This window comes from Callospermophilus lateralis, chromosome 11, assembly GCF_048772815.1.
Source record: "Callospermophilus lateralis isolate mCalLat2 chromosome 11, mCalLat2.hap1, whole genome shotgun sequence".
In the NCBI taxonomy this organism is placed as follows: domain Eukaryota; kingdom Metazoa; phylum Chordata; class Mammalia; order Rodentia; family Sciuridae; genus Callospermophilus; species Callospermophilus lateralis.
This window is the reverse complement of record NC_135315.1, coordinates 90,802,845-90,828,293: the sequence shown is the minus strand read 5'-3', so window position 1 is coordinate 90,828,293 and position 25,449 is coordinate 90,802,845. Positions and strand designations below refer to the sequence as shown.

At 36.0% G+C, this 25,449-nt stretch overlaps 1 pseudogene; it reads left to right on the top strand.

Annotated features, from left to right (window-relative positions):
* The window catches only part of LOC143410673 (phosphatidylinositol 3,4,5-trisphosphate-dependent Rac exchanger 2 protein-like), a 144,080-nt pseudogene that overhangs the window by 82,082 nt on the left and 36,549 nt on the right, over positions 1-25,449 (top strand).

Sequence of the window (25,449 nt, the reverse complement as noted above, 5' to 3'; positions counted from 1 at the left end):
GTACAAAAATAGTATAAGTAGGAATTAGAAGTCTTACTTTGAACATTCCAGGTACTTTTACTTATCTAATGCTAACTCAGACTCCTCAAACTGCTAGATGGATTTGGAAACTTGCATGCAAAATTCTTCCCCGTGTCCCCTTACAAGACAGTCTAATACAGAACTTTTGTATCTCCGTGCCCAACAAATTTTATACTTCATTGAAATGGGAGACTAAATGGGAACCTCTCTGCATAGTAATAGCTTACTTGCTTTGTATTATTTCTGACTTAGCCAAATGACTATCATTAAGTTTAAATATGTGGCCATGGTCAATAATTCATGAGTTAGCTACCAATGTATTCAAAACTTGAATTTCCTGCTGTAAAAACTGTTTCTTCCCATCAATATACAAATGTGCTGTCATAATCACCTTTATTAGAAATAAGTGCTTCCCTTGCCTCTTACACTTCTCTCTACCTCCTGTTCCAATTCTTTGATCTTCCTGAAAAGAGCTTTCTATAGCCCTGTCTGTACCTGTTTTCTCACCTGCTCTTTCTCCTTTGCATGCTCCAGGTGGATGCTGGAACCCACCATATGACTGAAATGGCTCTATTTTGCAACAGCCTGTTAATGTCCTGATTGAATTCCTTGTCTTAGTTGTCCTGATGCAGTTGACTTCGAGCTTCTAATTAGCATTCTCTGTGACACCCTGGGGGCCTGACTTCTGTCCTTTCTTCTTGTTGGTGGCTCATTCAAAGTGTTCTATGCTGATTTTCCTCCTGACCTCTTGATTGACCATGCCTCAGGAGATCTCAGTCCCCATGACTTCTCCATCTGACCTCCATGGATCTCACAGACTTTGTGTGTTTGACATCAGCTCCTGATCCCAGCCCTCTGCACACCCATTCTTCTGTTGATTTATCTTCTTCACCCCCTTTCTCTCAATTCTGTTTGGCTCTATCTTTAGAATACGCAGGCTTTCCTTACTGCCTCTATCACTGATGGCCCCTTGGTGAGCCACTGCCATCTCTCTCCTGTAGGTGGTCCTTCTTCTGCCCCCTGTGCTCAGCCAGTTTTTTCCTCAAGGGTTTGCATTTCCATCCTGATAAGAGCCACATTATTACGTGTCTTTCCTCTTGCCGAATGCAAATTTTCAGAAGTCAAGAATCTTTGTTTTATTCATTGATGTTCCCCCCCACATGCCTAGGACAGTGCCTGGTACACAGAGACCACGTGTGATCTCTAATGGTCCCTCCATATTCGGGGTTCTACAACCACAGATTGAACCAACCACAGGTCAAAAATATTCAAAAAACATTAAAAATACTACAAATATGCTGAGAGCCATTGCCAAGTAGGAATGACGCATGGCAATTTCTTTGTCAGCCTACCCAATGTTGCTTAGAGGAAGGAATCTCCATATTGGACCCAGGTCATTTGCAGTGACATTGCATGTAAGGTGACCTTGCTCAAAGATCAGGGCGGATCCAGGTTTCGGGTGTATCCTCCTGGGATTAGGGAGTATCCCACTCCTTGGGTTTAGGGCGGTTCCAGGTTTAAGGTGTACCCTGTTGGAAATAGGGTGTATCCTGCTGCCTCAGGATCACCGCTCCTTGAGTTCCCATTGAGTTCTCATGGGATTCAGAGAGTATTTGGGATTCAGAGCCTGGTGGAGTGTGTGGATTTTGCCCAGAACATGGATTTTTCCAGAACGTGTTTGTAGAGTGCCGGTGTGAGTTTGGGAATAAAGAATTGCTGTTTGAATCTAAAAGGCTGTGAGTCACTCGTGATTTTTGTGCCCAGCCAGACTGTGGCACAAATAATTATGCTGTATAACAACTATCTACATAGAATTTACATTGTATTAAGTATTATTAGTCATCTAGAAATGATATAGGAGAAGGTGCAATAGGTTATACAAAGTACTATGTCATTTGATAAAAGGAATTTGAGTATCTGTGGTTTTTGATGTCCCTGGAAAATCCTAGAACAGATCCCCTGTAGATACCAAGGAACAAATGTAATAGTTAAATGAATAATAGTGGCAGTAAGTTCAGGCTATGCTATTCCATAATGGTTCTAATGTGAACATATATTTACGGGATATTATTTTTTATACTTATCCGTTAATTTGACCTAGAAAACATAGAGAGTGATCCTTGTAGACTTTGTTTTTTATTCTTTTTAATGACAAAATTATTACTCCAGTAGTAAAATAAGTAGGTAGAATCATGGTTATAGTTTTTAAGCAAGAAGGGAACATAGAGATTATATAATTCATATCCCTTATTTTGCTACACATGATGAAAAGACCCTGATTTGTTTGATGTATTATTAACTACCATGACAGCTGCTTCTGAGACTACAGTTCAGTTCAACTCTGTGAGATACCTATCAGTGCCCAAGATGGATATAGTCATTACCTTCTTGGAGTTTACCATCTGCTGCCTGAGCTGGAGATGAGCAATTATTTACAATTATAAAGAGAGTGACAGTGTGCTACAACCTAGCATGTAGCCAGAAAAAGGGAATATAGCTTGGGACTCAGGGAAGCCCTCTTGATGATTTGCTAGAATCTGAAGATGCATAAGAAAAAGTTTGGCCATAAGAGAAGAAGAAAATTCTAGGTACATTGAACAACCTATAAATAAAGGCTCAGAGTGGGTAGATTGTGTATGAGAGGAACCATGTGAAAAAGCCTGAGGGAACTTAGAGGACAAGGGAGGAGAGTTTGGATAGATAACAAGCTGTGTAAGAACTGGATTTCGGGAAGCTTTATAGACCATGGCAAGGAGTAGATAGACTTGAATGGTAGACTGTTGTAAGTTTTCAAACAGTGGAGTAGATACCCTTGGAAGTCATACATCATTTTAGTATCAGTTTATTGTCAATGTCATAAAAGCAGAGTGACCACTGGTCTGCAAGTTGATTTTGACCCCCAAACACAGCAATGATTAGGAGACATGGGCAGTACAGTTGTCCAGCCATTCTGGTCAACACTACAGTACTTTGCTGTCTGGCCTGGACATCTGCTTTGAATTGGCTTTCTGATGATACTTTAAATAATCCCATCTTCTTTCACCCTGGACCTGATAGCTATCCTATTTTTTAAATCTTGTCTTGCATCCTCTCTATTGCTTCTCTATTGCACTCTCTCACCTTCTGTCAGCCAGTGGAATACAGTCCTAATAAGTTGTATTGTTCACTGAGGTTCATTTATTTTAGCACATAGCTTGCAGTCAGGAGTTTCAAACAAATCCTGCATTTGCTGTCCATATTGCTTTGCTTCATTAAAAATGTTTGGGTTTTGAAAGAGCAGTTTAATTTCCAATAACTTAGAATTTATGTCACTCATTTCAGTTGACATGATTTAACTTTCTTATGATTTTTGTTTTGGATGACACAGGTGAAATGTTTTGATTTATTACTACTGTGTGTTCAGCTGCTTTTTATTTCTTCTGTAATTTACAGTTCTCTTGGGTGCTGAGGAATCGAGGTTGGCTCACCTTTAAACAAGCCAAATCTAAGATCTCCCCATTGCACAGCAGTAATTTCTGCCCTACCAACTGCCATGTCAATGTGATGGAAGTTTTTTATCCCAAAACATCAGCCTCTCTGGGGAGTGGCTTTTGTGTTCAGCTGGATAGTAGGAAGCATAATTCTCAGGATAAAGAAAGTAAGTCTTCTGAGCAAGGTATGTTGGCTTTTGAAATTTTATTATACATGAACATTTAGGCAATTACAAGCATTGCTGCATTTTATAATATGCTAGATTGCTGGTATGCAAGCAATCCTGCCCTTTAAAAAAAGAATTCTCACGTGAATAGTTATATCCATGGATAAGTGTATACAGAGTGAAATTGAAGTTAGGCATTCATTATTATTATTCTGTCAAGAAATACAGTAGCTCTTGCCTTCCTCATGTCTATGATAAGCATAGCTCATCTTGAGTGTGAAAGCCACTAATCTGAAATGGCTTTATAAATTTGGGGAAAATCCCAGAGGAACTGGTTAGAAAAGCATTAGTGCCAATCTGCATCATTTCAGTGAGATGAAGGATCGGACTATTTGTAGCTTTTAATTACCGCTCCCCAAAAGATTTAATTCCTCAATTAAATTCAGTGTTGGATTGGGATTTTGTTTTATACCAGCGTGAACCTCTAAAATGTATTGGACTGGATAGTCATATATTTAAGGTAATAAATATTACTGTGGAATGATTTTTATTCCTCAGGGAAACTCAGCCCTATGGTGTACATTCAACACATCATTACGACCATGGCAGCCACTTCAGGACTGTCTCTGGGACAGCAAGATGGCCATGGTCTTTGGTATTTGTTGAAAGAAGAAGACTTAGAAACTCAAGATATCTATCAGAAACTTCTGGGCAAAATCCAGACTGCACTGAGAGAAGTGGAGATGTATTTTTTTCAAATAGATGAGTAAGTGTTTTATACTATAAAGTTTGCCTAATAAACAAGCAGTAGAAAGTGGGACTTTTGAAAAATTTATTTGTTCTATAGATTTAGGTAGTGAAGAAAATTTGTGCTGATCATGCAGGTTCTCTTCATTCTAGTATTCCATGGATAGATAGATATTTTAAGTAGACACTTAATACCAGGGAAGAGAATGACAAAATTCTGTCTTATAGAGGAAAAGTAAGTCTCAGTGTGAAAATATGATGTGAATAATATGTTTGAAACTGTAACAGCTGTGTATGAGGATTTTCTTGTTATCTTTTGCAGTTCAAATTCCTGATATTTGATGTATGTACACTGGAGATATTTATGAAAGATGCAAAATATAATAAATGTTTAACATAGTTGTTAAATGAGCAAATATAGAAAATGTACCTCCAGGACCAATACTTCTTTTATTTTCTGTTTCACATACTGGCCTAGAAAACAATAACCCAAATTGCTTGGCCAGGAAGCAGTTAATGAGGAGTTTATTATCTATCTTAATCCTAATTCTTATTAAGAATTTGACAGTTGGTAGCTGGGCACTGTGGCTCATGCCTGTGATCCCAGCAGCTTGGGAGACTAAGGCAGGAGGATTACACTTTGGAGGCCAACCTCGGAAGCAAGCAAGGCTGTAAACAACTTTGCAAGACCCTGTCTCAAAATAAAATAAAAAAATTAAAAGATCTGGAGATATATAGCTTAGTGATACCGACCCCCACTCTCCAACCTGGGTTTAATCCCTCGTAGCACACTCACAAAAAAATTGGAGGGTTGGCAGATTGTCTGCACTCTGTGGGACTCTAGGATAATTTGTCATGTTCTTTTCTGTGATTATGCCTCATGTTTAGTCAAGGCAGTCCAATATGGTCAGAATAGCATGGCTTTGGGCATAGGTCAGTTCCTTATATATTGAAGTAGATAATAATGAATTTCAAGTTTCTTGTAACAGAGAAATTAACATAGAAAGCAGTCAGCATAGTTCGAATATCATGCCTACTCAGTCATTCAATGGATGGAAATCTTTGAGTACCTCCCAAATTGGCATATTCTGAGAACAGTTAAGTTATAAATGCCATCATCTTGTTTGCATTTTACTCTTTATGAAGTTGTTGATTTAACTTGCTGGCAGATGTGTATATATTTCCTTCACACACTCATATCATTCAATACCTTCATGGATAATTTATTTTAGATAAAGAGTTTAGAAATTATCACATGCATTTGTAGTAATCAGGCATTATACTAATAAAGTCTTAATTGACATGATCTCTTACTTTACATGTCTTTGAAGTTTGGAGATCAAAATAGATACATTATATTTTTAAATTACCTTCGAATTTCTATTCTTTTTTTTTCCTGACATTTTAGGGGTGATTTAAAATTAAAATTCTATTTCTCTATGTCTAATGAACTAGTTTTTTAAAATGATAACATCTATATGTAGAATTAAACCACCTGAAATTGCTAAGAAATCTATTTTTAAGGAATTGCATTATATTTTTGAATTTCCTTGAAACCCGGTAACATAAGTTTATAATTTAGGACATCATATTTTGCTTAATCTAATAAACATGACTTTATTATGTGTTGTGTTCTACTTTAGATACCAGTTTTTTTCCCCTTGAGGTATTTAGAAAATATGTAAATGAAGCATTTTTATCAATGAGGCAATAAATAATGGTATTAAATCATTGGTGCCAACTCTAAGGAATTTTATGAGAATATCTGGCCCAATCTCATACTTCTGAATGACCCATTTGTTGGTGGCAGGATTACTGATGTGCCTCAGTTGAAACTGCTTGAGAAACTAAGCCTCTAATGCTCTGACTAGCCTGCAGTGCCTGGCAATCATCAGACTGTCTTTGTTAATTGATTGACTTTTTTTAAGAAGTAGGTACTGTCAATACATTTTCAAGAAAAATGTTTGAGCCAAAGAGGTTCATTTACTTGATCTGAAATGTTTATATTTAAAGCATTAGCTGCTAAAAGGTATTAGGTGTTTTTATTAGCTAGAACTACTTAAAATGATTAATTATTCCTCTCATTTCCCCCATTCTAAAAGCCTTTACCCAGCTCCGTATGTTTATCAGAAAAGTGACATGACATGAGCCAGTGATCTGTGCAGCTAGACTGGTCTTCTCTGTGCATACCATGTAAAATTAATTCTAAATATAAACATGTTATACACAATTCAATCTGCAATATAATCACTTTAAAACAGTACAGTGTCCAAGTGCCTGGATTCCCTGTTGCCCTTAGTATTCAGAGATGCTGTATTGCATTCGAGCTTAACAATTTATTTAAAAAGCTAGTTAACAAGCAATTTTCTTGTCAAATAGTAATTATTCTTGATCAGAGTGCAAAAGCAGATCTCAGATGCTTTTCCAAGTTTTAAAATAAATTGCCTCTTAAGAAGTTGCTTATTCCTATGAAGGGCTGGTGTTGAGCTTGTCTTTTCATGAAATCTAGACACCCTGCCACTTGAAAACACTTCTGGAAGTAAAATTTTCTTTAATACATAGGCATTTTGCTAAATCTTCCTATTTAACATCAGATCCTAAGATAGAGTTAGAAATGAATTTGCTATCTAGTAACACAAGGTGATGTGATGAATTTAACCAAGGCTATATGATTGCTCTTTCACTTTGGGACACTAAGTACTTTTGTCCTTGAATGGGCTCTTTCCGGTTAATGACACTTAGATTTAAAATATGTAAAACCAAAAAATAATTTATGAATAGCCCAAAATCTATTTTAAATTAGAGGATTTGTGTGTTCTTCCAGGGAGGAAAAAAACAAAGAACATTGGGGAATAGGAAAGTTAGGAAATTTGGGAACAGATTTCATTTTGCAGATGCCCCAAGAATAAGACATGAGTTGACTGCATTATAGGACAGTTAGTGACCTGGGGGTGGGGGATGGTGACAGATGGAAAGGCTAGTGGAATTATCTTTGGCATTTCCTCAAGCCTTTTGTTGAAAAATTGTACAAATAGAAGCATAGATTCATAAAAAGCAGCATTTGTAATAGGTGCTCTGTGCCAGGCAGGGTTATGCTGTTTTATACACTAATTTCATTCTCACAGTTCCTCTCTGCTTTGTATTATGAAACCCTGGGAAGTATCACAGACATTTGAAGCTTAACTTAGTTTCCAAAACTGAATTATGATTTCATTATCCTCAAATCTATTTTTACCCTTCTCTACCTTGGGCTTCCCCTTCTCAGTAGATGATTACCCTATTTCTTCAGTTCCTCAAGCCAAAACCCAAAAGTTATCTTTGGTTCTTCTTTCACCTTCCTCCAGCTCTTATTCTGCACCAGTTGCTGTCAGTTATACCTCTGAATGCATTCACATCTGTCCCTTTAGATTGAGTTAGCATCCTCTCTCATTAGCACCACCAGAGGAGTTTCCCCTCTGTGTGATTTGCTCTGATACATTCTATATTCAGCAGATGCCAGAGGGACCTGGAAAGGTAAATTGTATAGTTCCCTGCCTATAAAACCATGAAACCACATTATGCTACAGTGAAACTAGGGCTGTTTCTTGGTATTCACAGGAGATAGTTTTGAGTATCCTCTGCAGCTTCCAAAATTCCAGGATGTTCAAATCCCTTATATAAAATTGGTTATTATTGGTATATAACCTGTGCCAAACCTCCTGTATACTTTAAATAATCTCTATAGATTATGTATAATACCTAGACATTATAAATGTTATATAAATAGTTGATACATTATAGGGGATAATGGCAAGAAAAACTGTACATGTTCAGTACACATAGTTTTTTTCCTGAATATTTTTGATGTGTGGTTGGTTAATCTATGGATGCAGAATCTATTGATATGAATATGTTATTGGGGCCTGCCATTTCCTATATGATGTGCCCCTGTCTGCCTCTATAAACTCATCTCACTGGGCTGCAGCTTCAGTAGACACTTTCTGTTACCAGAACTCTGACCCACTTCAAGGTGATCTGCCTGGTGGGCACTGCTTCTAAGGTCTCCATGTCTGGCTTCCTGAGTGTTCAAGAGTCAGACTGATGGCAGACCCATTTAGAGGCCCTGCCTGTTCTCTAATAAAAATAGATATTCCTCTGTCCCTGATACTCAGACATCTCTTCTCTAGACATCTCTGTGTAACACTGGCTTTTCACCCCCTTAATCATTCACAACAGAGGTTTCTTTCTCACTCATTCTGAGTCCACCTTGGCCCACAAGGTCTCTGTTCCATATTGTGCTCCTGCAGAATCAAAGGGAAGTGCCCCATCAGATGGAATATTTCTATCATGGCAGGAAAAGGGAATGAGGCAAACTGTGTACTGGTGTGTGCAGAGGCTTCTACAGACAAGTAATCCCATTCACAACCACTCACATTATTTTGGCTAAAGCAAGTCTCATGGCCAAGCCCAGCCTCAGAGGGCTAAGGGAGCACCTCCCAATCATGTGCTCATACTAATGACCCTTGTACTCCCTCTAGAGCACCTAAGGCATATGCAGGGAGAGAAGGTTAAGCTTCGTTTGAAAAGCATGTGCAACAGTGGATCTGTCCCACCCCACCTCTGAAATGGAATGACAATAATGTTACTTGCTTCATAAGGTAGTTTTAGGATTAAATGAATTAATACCTGTTAAGTATCATAGCGATGGACATAAAAAGCATAACAAATGTGACTTGTGTGAGGATGAGGATTATATTTTAAAAGCAAGAGTAGATGAAATCCACTGTGCCCAGAATCTTTATCAGTGACATTAGGAGATGACTGATGTGAAATGAAATGCTGCCTAGAATTTTAATTAATGGACCTTTAGTAAATAGCTTAATATTATATATGAGCAAAAGCAAAGCAAAATATTTTTGCATTCACAAATGAGTACTATAATCTGATGCCTTATTATTGCTTTTCAGAATCTGGAAATTTTATGTGAGAACTTGGTGTTGAGAATAGGTTTTCCTATCATTTATTTTTAAGCTTAAACACTTGTTTCCATAGGGTCAGTGCAAGCATGACTGCAACTGTTTGAAGTGAAAAGTAAATATGTGAAAATAATTCTCATTACTTTGAGAAAATATTTAATGCTTAGCTCCATGACTTCTAATTTAAAATATACATAAGCACAGAGGTCTGTCTTCAAAATGAGGACTCCTGCATATCTTTCCTCTTTGATATTCATAGTTCATGTGTCTGTGTAGTGTGGTGCTTGGGTAATTGGAGTTACTCTAATGTTTTAATCTTTGGGGTAGAAGGAGTGAATAAATATACAATCTGTCTTACAAGACATTAAAAGTATATTTCCAAAAAGAGAAACTGTTTAAAATAATTCATAACTTTCAGTTATTGAAAATGCTCACAGAGCCTTGAGCTATGTAACAGGGCTCCTTCAACCACCACTGATGTCTAAAACCTATGAAATGCTAAAATAGTATTCAAAGATCATTTCACAGTGACACTGTCCTCAGCTATACTATTTAAAATTTTGGCTCCGTGTTTTCTTTGTTCTTCTCCTTAACATTTGTCCCTCTTTGTTATGCTCTAAAGTTTACTTATTCACTGTTGATCTTCTTCCATGGAATTTTACACTCTGAAGAAGGCAGGGACCTTTGTGTTTTGTACACAGCTGTATCCACACCACTACAAATAACACCTGGTGCAACAAATGTGCTTAATTAGTGAGACCTCTCAACAGGGATTTCACTCCACACACACCTTTGGTTTGATGTTAGAGAATATGTGTAAGAGGTAGAAAGCTACCAAATAATAAAATGAACATTTTCATTATTATGAAAAAATAAATGTCAAGACATGTGCTATTGGTTGGAACTCAATGTCATAAGCATGTAGTATGAACTTGTTCTGTCTTGAAAGACAGCCATGGGATCTTGCTTTAGATGTGGTTCAGTTAATTGAATGAGTTTTATAGCATTCTGTTGGATAATAAAGCCCAATTACACCTTTGCCTGATTTTGAGTTAGTTCTAACGGAAACATTTCAGGGCCAAGCATCCAGACCTTAAAGTGGTGAATCCAGCAGGTCGCAGTCTTCCCCACGTCTCACACCACTCCATTTTCCATACTGTGCTCTGCATGGTGCTCCAGCCTTGAGCCAAGTGGAAGAGGTCCTAATTTGGGCCGATTTGTGATATTATATTCTGGCCACATTGCAGGTGAGACTAGAGTTGTCCCTATTTCTTCCTGTAGTCACATTGATGCGACTTATAATTACTACAGTCAGACTCCTGCTTGTCTGAGTAGCCAGTGAGAAGCCATTGACAACAGGATATTGTCCCTGTCAAATAGAACAGACCTGGGAGAAACCCCTGGTGGGAATTGGTGGGTAGGTGGGTTTTTACTATTTGAGGGTGAGCCAGTGATGATAATGAAGCACATTTACTATTTGGGTTTACTATTTAGTAAGCACCTTAAATTTTACCAGGTGTTTTCACGTGGTGATGTTAGCAGTAATGGTGAGACAGAGGAGATGGCTATTGTGCACCAGGAATATGTGGTTCTCATTTCCTTCCACAGCTCCACATGGGCTAGTTATTCTAATAACCCTGCTTGTGAAAGTGTCCCTAGCTTGTTCTGATAACAAAGCTGATCAGTGGCAGAACCGGGATCCAAACTTAGTTTTCCAGCATAAATTGTGTGTGGTTTCTTTATGAATTCTAAGCAGAAAATGTGAGCTCTACTACATGCTTTTTTTTTTTTTTTAATACTGGGATTGAACTCCGATGCATTCAACCACTGAGCCAGATCCCTGGCCCTATTTTATATTTTATTTAGAGACAGGGTCTCACTGTGTTGCTTAGCGCCTTGCCCCTTGCTGAGGCTGGTTTTGAACTCGTGATCCCAAATCGCTGGGATTTCAGGTGTGCAGCACCACAACCTCTCTACTACATGCTTTTCATGCAAGAGGATATGTATTGATGTGCAACATGGGAGTACTCTAGAAATATTTGTAAGCCTATCATATTAAACAAATAAGGTAACTATTGGTAGCAGTCAGTATGAAAATATGCATTTATATATTTTTTTTCAAATATCACTTTTCAGCCTTCTATCTTCAATCATATTTTCTCCAAAATTGGAGCGTAAAACCTCAGAGGGCATAATACCAACAGACAGTGACAATGAGAAGGGAGAAAGAAACAGCAAATGAGTCTGTTTTAATGTAGCAGGAGATGAGCAGGAAGATTCAGGTCATGACCCCATCAGCACAGAGACTCATACAGCTAATTCATTCATTGTCCACCTCATTTCACCTGTGATGACCAGCCCAAGTCAAAGCATATTGGGACAGCATAATCTTTGAAATACTTGCCTTATGTAACCTAAGTAACTTGGAAAGAACATTTTTTCTTTAGCTGTGTGGACCTAATTTGGGAGATTTTTATAGAAATGGATTGTGTTACATGGAGAAAAGGTAAGAAAATTGTGCCTACATTTACTGTTTTTGTTGTTGTTGTTGTTGTTATTTGTTTTTTGGATATCTGTTTGAGATCATTAGTTTGTTGGGAACTAAATGGGAGTTCTTTTTGTCCTGTTTTCCCCTTTGCTGGGAGCCATCAGCCAAGTAGGTATGACAATCTCCTTGCCAGCTTACTCCCATGCTGTCTAGTGGAAGGACTTCTGAAAGGTGACCTTGCTCAAGGACCAGGGCGGTTTAGCATAATAGGAGATTAGGGTGTTCCCCCTTTAGAATAGGGCGTATCCTGTTGCTGAGTTCCTCTTGAGTTCTTAGGGTCAGACAGTATATTTTGGGAGACAGAAGCCCATGTGGAGTGGATTTGGGCAGAGTAGTGGATTTGGGCAGTAGTGGATTTGGGCAGAGTGTGGATTTGGGCAGAGAACGTGGATTTCCCCAGAACGTGTTTGTAGACGGCCGGTGTGAGTTCGGGAATAAAGAATTGCTGTTTGAATCTACAAGCTGTGTGAGACTCATGATTTGTGCCCAGCCAGAGACTGCGGCACCCCTTAAATTATGTGTTCCAAGATAACTGGAAAAATTCCACTTGCCTAGCACCATAGCCCAACTTTGTGTTTGTTTCTTCTTTTGGATGCTTTTTTTTATAAATTCTAATTTGCTATATAGGATAGAAAATGTCTTATTACAATTCATATTATACATATATATTATACATATATATGTTACATATTATACATATACACATATTATACATATACATATACATATAGAGCACAATTTTTCATATATCTGGATGCACACTTGGATACTTTTTGTATTAGTTTGCTAGGGCCGCCCTAAAAAAGTACTTTAATGTGTAAAGTATTTTAATGTGTAGGTTATTTCATTTGGCAAAATGATCTCAAGGCTTGTCTATTTTATAGCATGTGTCAGAATTTTATTTTTTTTTTAAACTCATATTCCATTTTATGTGCACACCATATTTTTCTTATTCATTCTTTCATTGAGGGATAATTAGGTTGTTCCTACTTTTTGACAATTGTGAATAATGATGCTGTGAACTTTGATATACAAATACCTATTTAAGTCTCTGCTTTCAATTCTTTTGTATATATGCCCAGAAGTGGAATTGCTGGATCTTACAGTTCTATGTTTAATTTCTTGAGGAAATGTCATACTGTTTTCCAAAGTGGCTCCACCATTAACACATTTTTTTCAATGTGTTCTTTTAGATATACATGAGGGTAGGGTGTATTTTGACATATTGTACATACATGGAGTGAAACATATTCTAATTAGGACCCAATCTTGTATTTATATATGATGTGGAGTTTCACTGGTTATATATGAAAATATATATATATATTCATACTGTTATATATTCATATATATATATGAATATTCATATTGTTATATATTCATATATATATATATGGATATTCATACTGTCTTTCCTGTTCCCAAACCCTTCTGTTCCCTTCATTCCCATTTGTCTAATCCAATGAACTTCTAATCTTCCTCTCCTTACCTTCCCTTGTTGTGGGTTGATGAATATGTTTTTTAAAAGACATTGAAGTTTAGGGAATTTAAGTATATACTTAACTGAGCAAAAGCATATTTTTCTCTGAATAGATGCCACTATCATAATGCTCCCAGGAATTGTAAATCTGCAGTTCTCATCATCCTTGAGTATTTCTTGTTGATGATCAAAAGAAATTGATTTAATTATATTTATTTTTAGAATAAAATGCATTTATCTATTAGAAATGGAGAAATTCTTAAAACGTATTTGTTGTTTTTGAAGAAATTTAGATACAGAATTCTAATATGGGATAAAAAAACTTAATTTTTATAATGGTATTCATCTAAGAATCCTGCATTTTCATCTCAAGTTCTGCTTTTAGACTCTTTACCTTGAGTCACAGTGGGCAGCTGTAGAAATAACAACTTTACATGTATGCTTTGATCGACTGACCAGTTGGTATACTGGTATCTTTTTTGGTCATGGGAGCCCAATAGCTGGTTGAGTATGGCTGAGTGTACTGAGAACTCTTAGTCGGTGGTATGAGGGCTCTCCGCAAAATTTAACATAATGTCACATATCCAGAATTTCATGGTTGATGGGATGACCCCATTTCTGATGTTATCTTGTCTCTAACTTCAAAATATCAAATGTATGCCAAATAGGATATCAAAATATCATCATTCTATGATATTTACTTAGGGAGGATTGTTACAGAGCCATTCAAAAGATATATTGTGCCACACGTGGTGGCTCATACCTGTAATCCCAGCTACTTGGGAGATGGAGGTAGGAGGATCACAGTCTAAGGCCAGCCTGAGTAGGTTTGAGAGCAGTCTTTGACAACTTAGTGGAAACCTGTTTCAAAATTAAGAATAAAAAGAGCTGGTGATGAAGCTCAGTGGACAGGTACCCTGAATTCAATAGCCAGTACCACCCCTACACACACACACACACACACACACACACACACACACACACACACATTGTATCCTAATGCTTTCATCTACTCATAACTTTCTAAATTGAAGAAAGAAATAGTAGGGTATTTAGGGGACTCAGTGGGAGACTGGTTAATTGCAAGGTGTTACTATGACAGTGCCTATCTCCTGCTTAGTCCCTGAGCTAAATTCTCATTTCATAGTATCAGCTGAATGAAGATGTGTTTCCCTGAGTAACACAGCATCCCCTTAAATTCAAATGTTTATTAGTCAAAACATTTTTAGTTCTGTCACCTATGAAAATTGTACTCCTTTCAAAATCTGTGTCTTTTTTTTAAGCAACCTACTTTTTCATTTTTTCTCTATTTGTCCCAATGTCCTATAGTATGGCTCTTACTTTTCCCCTTTTTATCATATCTCAGTAACAGTAATGGTTTTCTGGCTAATTTTTCTGTTTCCATCTTTGCTGATTTTTTTTCCTACACTGGGCTGTAAAATTGATAAAGTACATGTTGTTATCATTTATGAATGAACTAGTTGAGACTTAAAGTAATTTAGCAATTTTCTAAAGCTACAAAGCTAGCATATAACAACCCGACTTTCTGACTCTTAGTTCAACATATTCTCTGCCTCTGAAATCCTTGTTTTTGCAGTCTTGTAGAAATAACTTGCAGTCTCCTAAAAGTGCTTGCCCTCTGAAGTATTTGCCACATTGATGACCAGTTAATTCTGTTTCTGAATCTACTGTGAACCTGTTTAGAATAGGATGCAAATTAACCTTTTTGGTAACTTTGTAAGTTTTAAAATTTACCAATTACAAGTTATCTGCTTGCCAATTGGAAGCAAATGGTAACACATATCTCATTGGACCTAAAGAAATGGGTATGAAGTTTAATACACATTTATCAAACATCTGTGATTTGGCTTGTGTAGGATGGGGTGGAAAGAAGAATGTGTGTGTGTGCATGTGCGCGTGTGTGTGTGTGCATGTTTTTTAAGTAATAGTAGCAAAAATTTGTTTTGACTGTTTATTGATATAGACCACAATAGCTATAGGAGATTAGAGAACTCCATGCAGGCTATCACAGTTAAGGGTGAGTTAAAAGCTGTCAGAATGTAATGTTTCATTGAGTAACACAATAAATAACTTGAAGACATGGTAGGGTGTAAGTTGTGGGGTAGTATTTACATAGGCAATTATAACGTGTTAGTAAATGAGATTTTTATTACCTAATTATATATATATATGTAAAATACATTCATGCTAATTTTTACTCACAGTTAAAATGTGATGTTTGTGACTGAAAAGAGAACAATTAACTGAAGTGTTTTTTTTTCCCTTTCTCTGCAGAGGTAGTGTAGGATACTCCTGTCTCTTCTTGAATACTCAGGTAATATTTAAGTAATATTTTGCATTAAAAATATTTTTAGTTGTAGAAGGACACAATACCTTTAATTTATTTTATTTATTTACAGGTCCTGAATATTGAATGTAATGCCTTATGTGTGCCAGGCAAGCACTCTACTACTGAGCTACAACCCCAAGCCTCTGAATTATTTTTCAAAGCAACTGATCCCAGGATCTTATAAGTCTTAAAATAGGAAGGTAATGACTTTCACTAGTTTAAAGACAGTTGAAAATATTATCCCTATCTTCTTTTAAACTTTCAAAAGATTGAAAAAAATGAATACTAACATAGTTTCAATAAAAAACACAAAGTATATGCTTATTTTTGATTACTGGTAATAACATGAAATGTACATCAATATCTAAACTGTGTCATTGAAAAGGAGTAAGGGAACAGGTTTTGATAAAGTTGTGCAATTAGTTGTAGGTTAAAAAATATTAGCAATGAGAAATGATACTAAGGACAACTAAGTATTTGATCAAACTCTAAAATACAGGCAATAAGCTGCTAGCCTTATGCAGGCAGGTACTGTGTCTATTTTCATCATCAACAAATGCTTAAAATAAGAACTGGCTGCTGGGAGCCATCAGCCAAGTAGGTATGACAATTTCCTTACCAGCTACTCCCATGCTGTCTAGTGGAAGGACTTCTGAAAGGTGACCTTGCTCAAGGACCAGGGCAGATCCGTGTTCCCATTTAGAATAGGGCGGTTTAGCATGATAGGAGATTAGGGTGTTCCCCCTTTAGAATAGGGCGTATCCTGCTGCTGAGTTCCTCTTGAGTTCTTAGGGTCAGACAGTATATTTTGGGAGACAGAAGCCCATGTGGAGTGGATTTGGGCAGAGTAGAGGATTTGGGCAGAGTGTGGATTTGGGCAGAGAACGTGGATTCCCCCAGAACGTGTTTGTAGACGGCCGGTGTGAGATCGGGAATAAAGAATTGCTGTTTGAATCTACAAACTGTGTGGAGACTCGTGATTTGTGCCCAGCCAGAGACTGTGGCAACTGGCATGTAGTGTTCAACAAATATGTCTGCAAGACTATTATTTGAATTAAAAAGGGAAATTTTATGAAAATATTTCTGCAAGGTTTTTATTCAAGATGCATTAAAAAGGATGTGGATCCAGAAGATCGGGAAAACTCAGACATCTTTTTTTTTGTAAATATAAATGCATGTACATGTGTTGATTGACTTATTTTTGTTATTTTAATCTCATCCTTATCAAGTATTTGTCTATGAATATACAAACAAGTACTATTACAGTAACTTTAGATTCAGCATGGAATTTGCACCTAAAATGCAAGCTGAATAATTGTCCCATCAATTAGTTGTTGTTTTTTTAAGAAAATACTATGAATTTTGTGGCTTAAACCAATAATTGTTTATCAGTGCTCCAGTGTCTAGGGTCACCTGAGGTGTTCTGGTGATCCCTGCCAGGTTTTATTGAGGTAGTTAGGTTTGTTCATGTGTCTGCAGCCAGGAGGAAATTGGCTGGGCACAGATTATATTGGGTGAGCTTACTTGCCCATGTCACAATTGGTTGGCTGCTAACTGGGATAACAGGGCTGATGGTTGTGAGGGTCTTTAAAAGCACTATTTGGGAATTTCATTATTTTCACAATTTTAAAGGTGAAGAAAATTGACATTCAGGTATGTTAATAATAACTAATATTTATTTGACACATAAATTTGAGCATCATGATGATTAGGTAAATTAGGCCTTATTAAGTAAATGATTAGCATGTCATCTATGAGACTAGCCTGGTCATTTCCATGTGGAGAATTTGCAGGGTTTCAAGAAGAGAGCAAAAGCACACTAGAGTTCACTGTCTTCTCTTGGTCACAACACTTAACTGGCACCCCCAGAGCTTTAGATGCAAGATGCAGGGGTGAAGATGGAGACTCTGCCTTTATTTTATTTTCTCCCCCAGACAGGGTCTTACTGTGTGTACAGGCTGGCTTGCTGGCTTTCAACTCCTAGGCCCCAGTGATTCTCTTACTTTAGCTTCTTGAGTAACTGGGTCTGCAGATGAGCATGTGCTCATCTTAGGACTATTGATGCTATTGATGGCAACAGTTGCAAAACTGTATTGCAAGGGCCTGGATACAGAGAGGGGAAAAATTTGTGACCACTTTGACACTAGACCACCTGTGGCAATTTTCAGTTACCAATGAATGAATGAGTCCAGTTAACCAAGAGGGATTTTCTGTTGTTTGGTTGATTTTTGCTTTAATTAAACAAGATTTTGCCTTTCTTTTCTGACTAACAATTATAACAACAACAACAAAAATCTTACAGTTCTAAATTTTTCCTAATAATACCACACATCATGGACCAAATTTTCACAGATTCTGCTGGGTCCTCACAGCCACAGTGTGAGAATGTTATTGTTTTGCACAGTTTTAAAGGTAAAGACATATGAATAATAACTAGTAAATGGCATTAATTCAACTTATAATTTTTAGCATCAAGAGAATGAGGCAAAGTGGGCCTTAAAAAGTAAATGAATAAAACAGTAAATGAATAAAACTAAACCATACTTAGTTTTGCCAGTTCCAGAAGTGGCTTGCTGGAAAAACTTCATTGTTTTTTTTTCATTAATATTCAGATGGCTGTTGCTTATTTTTGATTTTTTTTTCATACCTCATGTAACTTGTTTGCCTACTTAATTCCTTACTCTCTGTTCTCCCTCTTCTATGTAGGATGGCACCAAAACAGTAATTAAAATACTCCATATTTTTAATTATTTCACTTCAAATAGTGTGCACACTTCCATTAAATACTTTTTAAACTTTTTTTAAAAAAAAATTTTGTTGCGGATGGACCTTTATTTCATTTATTTGGTTTTATATTTAGTGCTGAGAATGAAACCCTGTACCTCAAACATGCTAGGCAAGCGCTCTACCACTGAGCCACAACCCGAGCCCACCTTTCTTAACTTTTTGTTCCTATCTTTCTCTTTCTTGTGTTTATCTTTGTTGTTGTTGTTGCTCTATTTTCTTTTCGATATCTTTCCCCTACGATTTCTTTTTCAGTGTGATGTCTGAGTTAATTGTTTGGATCTAGAAACCATCTCATTCTTTTTTGACCAGGTAGCTAGTAATAGAACTTGAACTTTTAAAAGCTGAGATTAAATGAAGTGTTAATATTTTAAAATACATTGGTAGGAGATGAGTTAAGTAGGTGCTTAAGTATTGAAACAAAACCATTCGTTTGGAACAAATTCCCAGTATAAGAAAACTCTTGCTCCACAACGTAATAAGCAACCTGTTACAAAAACCTAGAATGCCTTGGTCTTTATCTTCTGCTAGAAGCTGGAAGCAGCTATTATAATTATTGCTGAATGTCTTTCTTCTTGATAGAAGTTCAGTAAAAGATTGTCTTTGGTGTATTTTGAATGAATGATTCAAGGCAACAGAGTGGATGTTTTCCTGGGAATTAGCAGATTTTGGTTTTATTTCTTTTTTAAAAAAAATATCATTTTAGTCATCATCTTTGTATGTTCTAATAATATTTTCAATGGTCTGATTATACTTCTATACTTTGAACAGTATATTTGCAAAGACCAGTATCAAAGAATAAGAACTCATTTGTTCAGGTTTTATTTTTTTAATTTTTAAAATTCTAATTTGTTATATATGACAGCAGAACACATTATAATTCATATTACATATATAGAGTACAATTTTTTATATATCTACTTGTATACAAAGAATATTCACACTATTCGTGTCTTCTTCATACATGTAGTTAGGATAGTGATGTCCATCTCATTCCACCATCTTTTATTTATACCCCCTTGCCCCTCCCTCCCTTTGCCCTATTTACAGTTTGTCTATTCCTCCCATGCTTACCCCCCAACCCCTCTATGAATTAGCCTCCTCATATCAGAGAAAACATTTGGCATTTGTTTTTTTGGGATTGGCTAACTTCAATTAGGATTATATTCTCCAAAACCATCCATTTACCTGCAAATGTCATGATTTTATTCTCTTTTTCTTTGTTTATCATATTGTTTCTTCCCCATACAAGAATAAAACTGAGCACCTACTCAGTATCAGGCACTGCTCTATTCTGGAGAAAGGGGAATCACAATGATAAGTCTACCCAATTTCACTTTAAGCATTTAAATAATTTTAATCTCATTTATTTTTATTGCAGACCTAAGAAGTAAGAATGAAGCCAATTTTACATATAGGGACCCATGACCCAAGAACATGTGCTTTAAAGTGGGTAGTGATATAGAGATTATGTGCATCTAAAACCCATGAGCATAACCCACAGGATACACCACTTCCTCTGGCCTTGGTGTAGTGATGATCCCCTGGAGGACATATATATGCAAATGGACTTTCTGAATGCTATGTGGTCAGCCAGGGATGCCCCAGGTGTGTGGTGACAAAAGAAGTACAAGGTGTTTCATAGAGGGGAAGTTTCACATAGGGAGACAAAATGTTCTAGTATTTCAATGAGTTTCAATAGTTCAGGGAGTTGAATTTTGAAGAAAGACTTAATGTTTGCTAGATGGCGAGAAGAGGACAGGGTGGAGAGGACAGGGCAGCCTGTTGCCAGAGGAAACCTAGTGAGAAAATATGGGCTGTAAAGTGCATTTAATAAGTATATTTGTTGTTGAAGAATGTGGGCCAGCACTTTGTGACTCAGAGGACAGATCTGTGCACCCCCTGTTCTGGCAGCTTTCAGATCCATTGTTGAAGTAGGACAGAAGAAGTTGGACACCTGAGGAATTTTCAGGAAGCAGTTTTATTGGCTGCAGTGTTCAGAGGTAGCTCTTGCCTAAGAATTCTTACTCTGAAGGAAGATTTTGGAAATTCTTTGAACTTTTTACCCAGTGGGAAGAGGGGCCTAGAGATTTACTTAATTTTTTTTTCTTTCATTGAGTTCTCATGGCCAGTATCCAAACTTGGACTTCTTTATACCTCAAGTATATTGGTACAATGTTTGATTCCCGTGGGGCATTCAGGGTTAAACATTTGATTTAATGAATGAATATAGCTTTCACAGGGCAGATAGAGTTATCAACTTTTTTGCATATTGGCAAGGCTAGTGAACATTAATTGAAATCAGTTCCAATTCAATAATAAGGTTGAGTGAAATTTCAATTTGGCTTAACTATATGTGGGGAGTAGAATAAACATCTATATATTCTTTTTAACATTAAAAAAGCTTGAGAATTTCTTCTCAAACACAATTTAGTGATAGTTATTTGTACTCACGGCCAAGTTATTAAACCTGGGGATCTCTACTAAAGCTCACAATGGAACCAGAGTGCTCCTTCTCGAGACTCAGGCTTCCTACTCTTGATATCATAAATTATCTTTCAAATTATATTTTATTAAGTTATTTTCAAGTTATAAGAGACAACATTTCTGCAAAGCTTCTGAAATAGTTTTAAAATCTCACTCAGAATTTCTGCTCTAGTATATGACAACTGAAAAGTAAGAATGTAAAAAGAAGAGCTAGGGAAATTTTTACTTCTGTGGTTTCTTAGATCTCAGTACTCTAGCTGCACATTTGAACTAATAAGCTATATGAATTTCCTTCCTAAGTCCAACCAAATCCAGAGATTTTAGGAACACAAAGGATTAATTAATACATTTCCATTTTATTTATTTATTATCTCCTTTGGTTTGTAATTTCCATTTACTCATTTTGTAAGCACTTATTGAATACCTACTCTTTGTTAGAAATTGTACCCAAAGAAATAGGCATTTGGTTTTTTTTAGATAATTGAGAATTCGAAAATACTAATTCCTAGTTTAGACATTTTTGCATTTTTACCTGAAAAACACTCTTTCCCACTTTTTCCTTGGTAGCAAGGAACACATGGTTTAGAACCACTTAAGGGAAATGTCTAACATATGTGGGTTGCATTAGGAAGGGGAATCATATGGAACTGCCGTATTCAACCATTTTGATCCCCAATGCAACAAGTTCATATAGCTCAAGCTACTAAAGGAATATTTTTAATGGTTAATGTATTTCTAATAAAAATTTCTGGAATGTCACTCTAAAATATCTAGGTATTACTAATGATGAGACTGAATAAAATTCACAGCAGATACATTATGTGTACACATACTTTTCATGGTTATTAAAAACAGATGTTCAGTGTTCTTGGTAAGCATCTTAAAATTATGTCTCTTTGTCAATAATTCAAGAACTTAACACTGAGTAAGGCACTATTTATCTCAGTTATACACAAATATTGACAATGCTTCTTTGTTCAAGAAGGTTCTATAAGCCCTTGAAATATTCAATATACTTTTGGGAGATTATTTTTCCCTGTGTTTTTTTTTTCTACTATGTGTGATTTTTCAATATGCAAAATGTTTGGCTTCATGTTTATACAGGTTGTATATGTGTGTTTACCCATAGACACAAATTCTGGATAAGTTTCTTTTCATTTGAAAGAAAACTAGCTCAAGAATGGCAATTTATAGAGCAGACATACCATCAAAAGGGTCACCCAACAATGTAGTCAAATGCAGGAAAAGACTTCTATAGCTAAGATATAAGTGTATATATGTGTGTGTATCTTGGAGTAAAAATCAGTTCATGGTAAAACTGTAAATCTGTTACTTTTGTCAAACAAATGTAAGAATTTGTCTCCTATATATCTGACCATATTTGTAACTGATGTAACTCCTCCTATCTATTTGACCATATTTGTAACTAACTGGATTCAGGAGATACAGATTTTCTTATTAATATGAATAATTGAACAGCAAATAATCTTTGCTCATATCCATTATGCATTAATATTAGGATAGATTTAGTAGATAATTTTTAAACAATATTAATAACATCATATTTTACTTGTCAGCATAAACTAAAAAATTAGTCATTGAGTCTTCAATTGAGGCAAATTGTGTCCCACAGGTAAAGAAAATATAGATAAATGAGCCCTATTTTTTCTTATATTTTATAAAACAATTTAACGATTTCAGGATAAAGTCACAATATAAATTTTATAAAGCAATTTTAATATTCCTAACTTTTTTAGTGTTTAAAATTTTCCAAAAATTATATTTGGTAAAATGTGTGTGCTCATTAATAGAGTCCAAATTCAGTTTTCCCTTGGCATGAGTTTGATGGAAAGATGTAATACCAGTAGACAGGTGTGATCGTGCTTGCCTGTAAATCCCAGCTACTCAAGAATCTGAGGCAGGAGATTGGCAAGTTCAAGGTCAGCCTGAGGAACTTAATGAGAACTTAATGAGACCCTGTCTCAAAATAAAAACAATACAAAAGAATGGGGATGTAGCTCAGTGGTAGAGTGCTTCTGAGTTCAATCCCCAGTACAGGGCAAAAAAGATGAAATACCCATCAATGCAAAGTAGATGCTTAATATATTCATTTTCTCCATTTATGACATTTTTTTCAAAGCTGTTGTTGTGTTCTTTTAATTCACAGTCAGTCAGACACAGCTCCGGAGAGACATTGTTTTGTGCCAAAGTCTAGTGACCACTTTCTGCCAAAGTCTAGTGCTCAGGGCAGCCTTAAACCAGATGTTTGAAAATAGCAAGGAAAATGAGATGAAAACATGGGAAGTCAGCAGAAGGTGGCTGGACCAGATAGCAAATGCTGGTGTTCTCTTTCACTTTCAGTCACTTCTTTCACCAAACTTGGTAAGGAATCACACGACTCTGGTTGTCTATATTAACTGTAAGCTACATTACTGAATGTTCCCAAATATGAAGGGGTTAATCATTTCCCACTCATTCTCTCCTTTGTAAGTACCTCAGCTGCCATTAGCTATTTTATATACAGTCACATTTTTCCATGGTCATTCAAATTTTAATAAGTATGTAAAAATATATTCCTTTTTTCCTGATTTTTAAATCTCTTTTCTGAGGCTGCTGAAAGCTGAGAAAGCCTCCATGTGCTACAGCTTCTTCTGTCCCTAAGCACTGACTAAAAATGGTCATCAGGAAAAAAAGAGGTTCTTTCTACTATAATTCCCTTATCCAGTCCAGAAGAAACAGCCCACTGTGAAATCGAATTTTTATTAAGATTGATAATCAGGAGAGTATTTCATAGAGGAGCTCAGACAACTTACATGCATGTGTGCTGTCTGACGATATGTTTAGAATTTGCATGTGTTAAAAGAAATTGTGGTTTTTCTTTATCACATTTGTCCTGTTGAATCTAGGAGCACTGTGCTAACTGCAATAGAATTGGCCATGTTTGTTCATCCACACTGGATATGAAGAAAGCATTTTGAAATATTTGAAAAATAAAACCGTGCTAAATTTGGAGGGTTTTTTTTCACATGTACTTTCTGTGATTGTGATAGTGGTCATGATATTTAGAGGCACAGATGTTCACTTTTACATATGAATCTCAGGTGTGTGTTAAAAGGGATTGTGATTTTTAGTAGGAAATCCTATTTCATTCATTAAAGCATACATAGAAAATGTAGCTACTAAGTGATAAGGTTGAGTTTTTAAATAAATATGTATGACGTTATACATAAAAAATAATGCTTTGAGTGATGCTGAGGGTAACAAGGTGATTGCTGACTGCACAGCTATAGGAGATTCTGGAAAAATGGGGAAAGAAGTTCATTTCAGGGTACTTCAAAGTAACTACATAGATTCTTTGAAAAGAATCTGTGCACTCTATGTGGGTAATTTATTTTTACTTATTTGTAGTACTGGAGGACTGAACCTAGGACCTTGTGCCTGCTAGATATCTATTCTTTACTGAGCTACATTCCCAGCCATTTTATTTTCTTTTGAGATAATTTCACTAAGTTGCTCAGGCTGGCCTCAAACTTGCAATCCTTATGTCTAAGCCTCCCAACTAGGTAGATTACAGGTGATTGATATTTTTATTTGGTTAATTTGAAATAAAATACTTTTGGAAAAGTGTTTAAAAACAAAATAAAAATTAGTCATTGTTTGTCAAATGAAAATTAGTTTCTGATAGGAAGCTCACTTCCTATCACATTAAATATTTGCAAATGAATGAGTAAATGAATGAGATTTCTCATTCTCTTTACTTTAAAACTGTCATAATCTAATTAGATGTTGCTACTTTTAAAGCAAAAAAATTTATTTGCATTTTCGAGGATTAGGAGAAAATTTTACAATCATATAACTAAGCAATGACCTAGTCTACAATACATGAAGAACCCTTATAACTCAACAGTAAAAAGACAAATGACCCAGTTTAAAATTGGGCAAAGGATTTGAAATGGCAATAAGAACATGAAAAGATGATCTTCATCATTAGCCATTGGGGAAATGCAACTAAATCTATGAAGAAAGATTACATCACCTGTGTTATGGATACAGTTGTAATCCATAAGACAGATAATAACAAGTGTTGGTGAGGATATGGACAGACTGTGATCCTCATAAATTGGCCATGAGAATATGAAATAGCACAAATATTGGGAACACAGTTTGCCAGTTCCTCAAAATGGTAAACATAGACTTTCTGAATTATCCAGAAATTCTACCCCTAGGTAATACCCAAGATTGCAAAGATGACAATTTTCTCAACTATTTGCATCTGTATTGTACTTTTTTGAAATCTGGGGTTGCCTTACTGATTGTTTTTCATACAATAAAAATTTCTTATCACCTCCTTTACCCTCTACAAATGTTGTACCAAAATATGGTAAGAGCTTATACTAACATATTAAACTGTTGCTTAAAACATGTTGTGCTGGTTGTTTA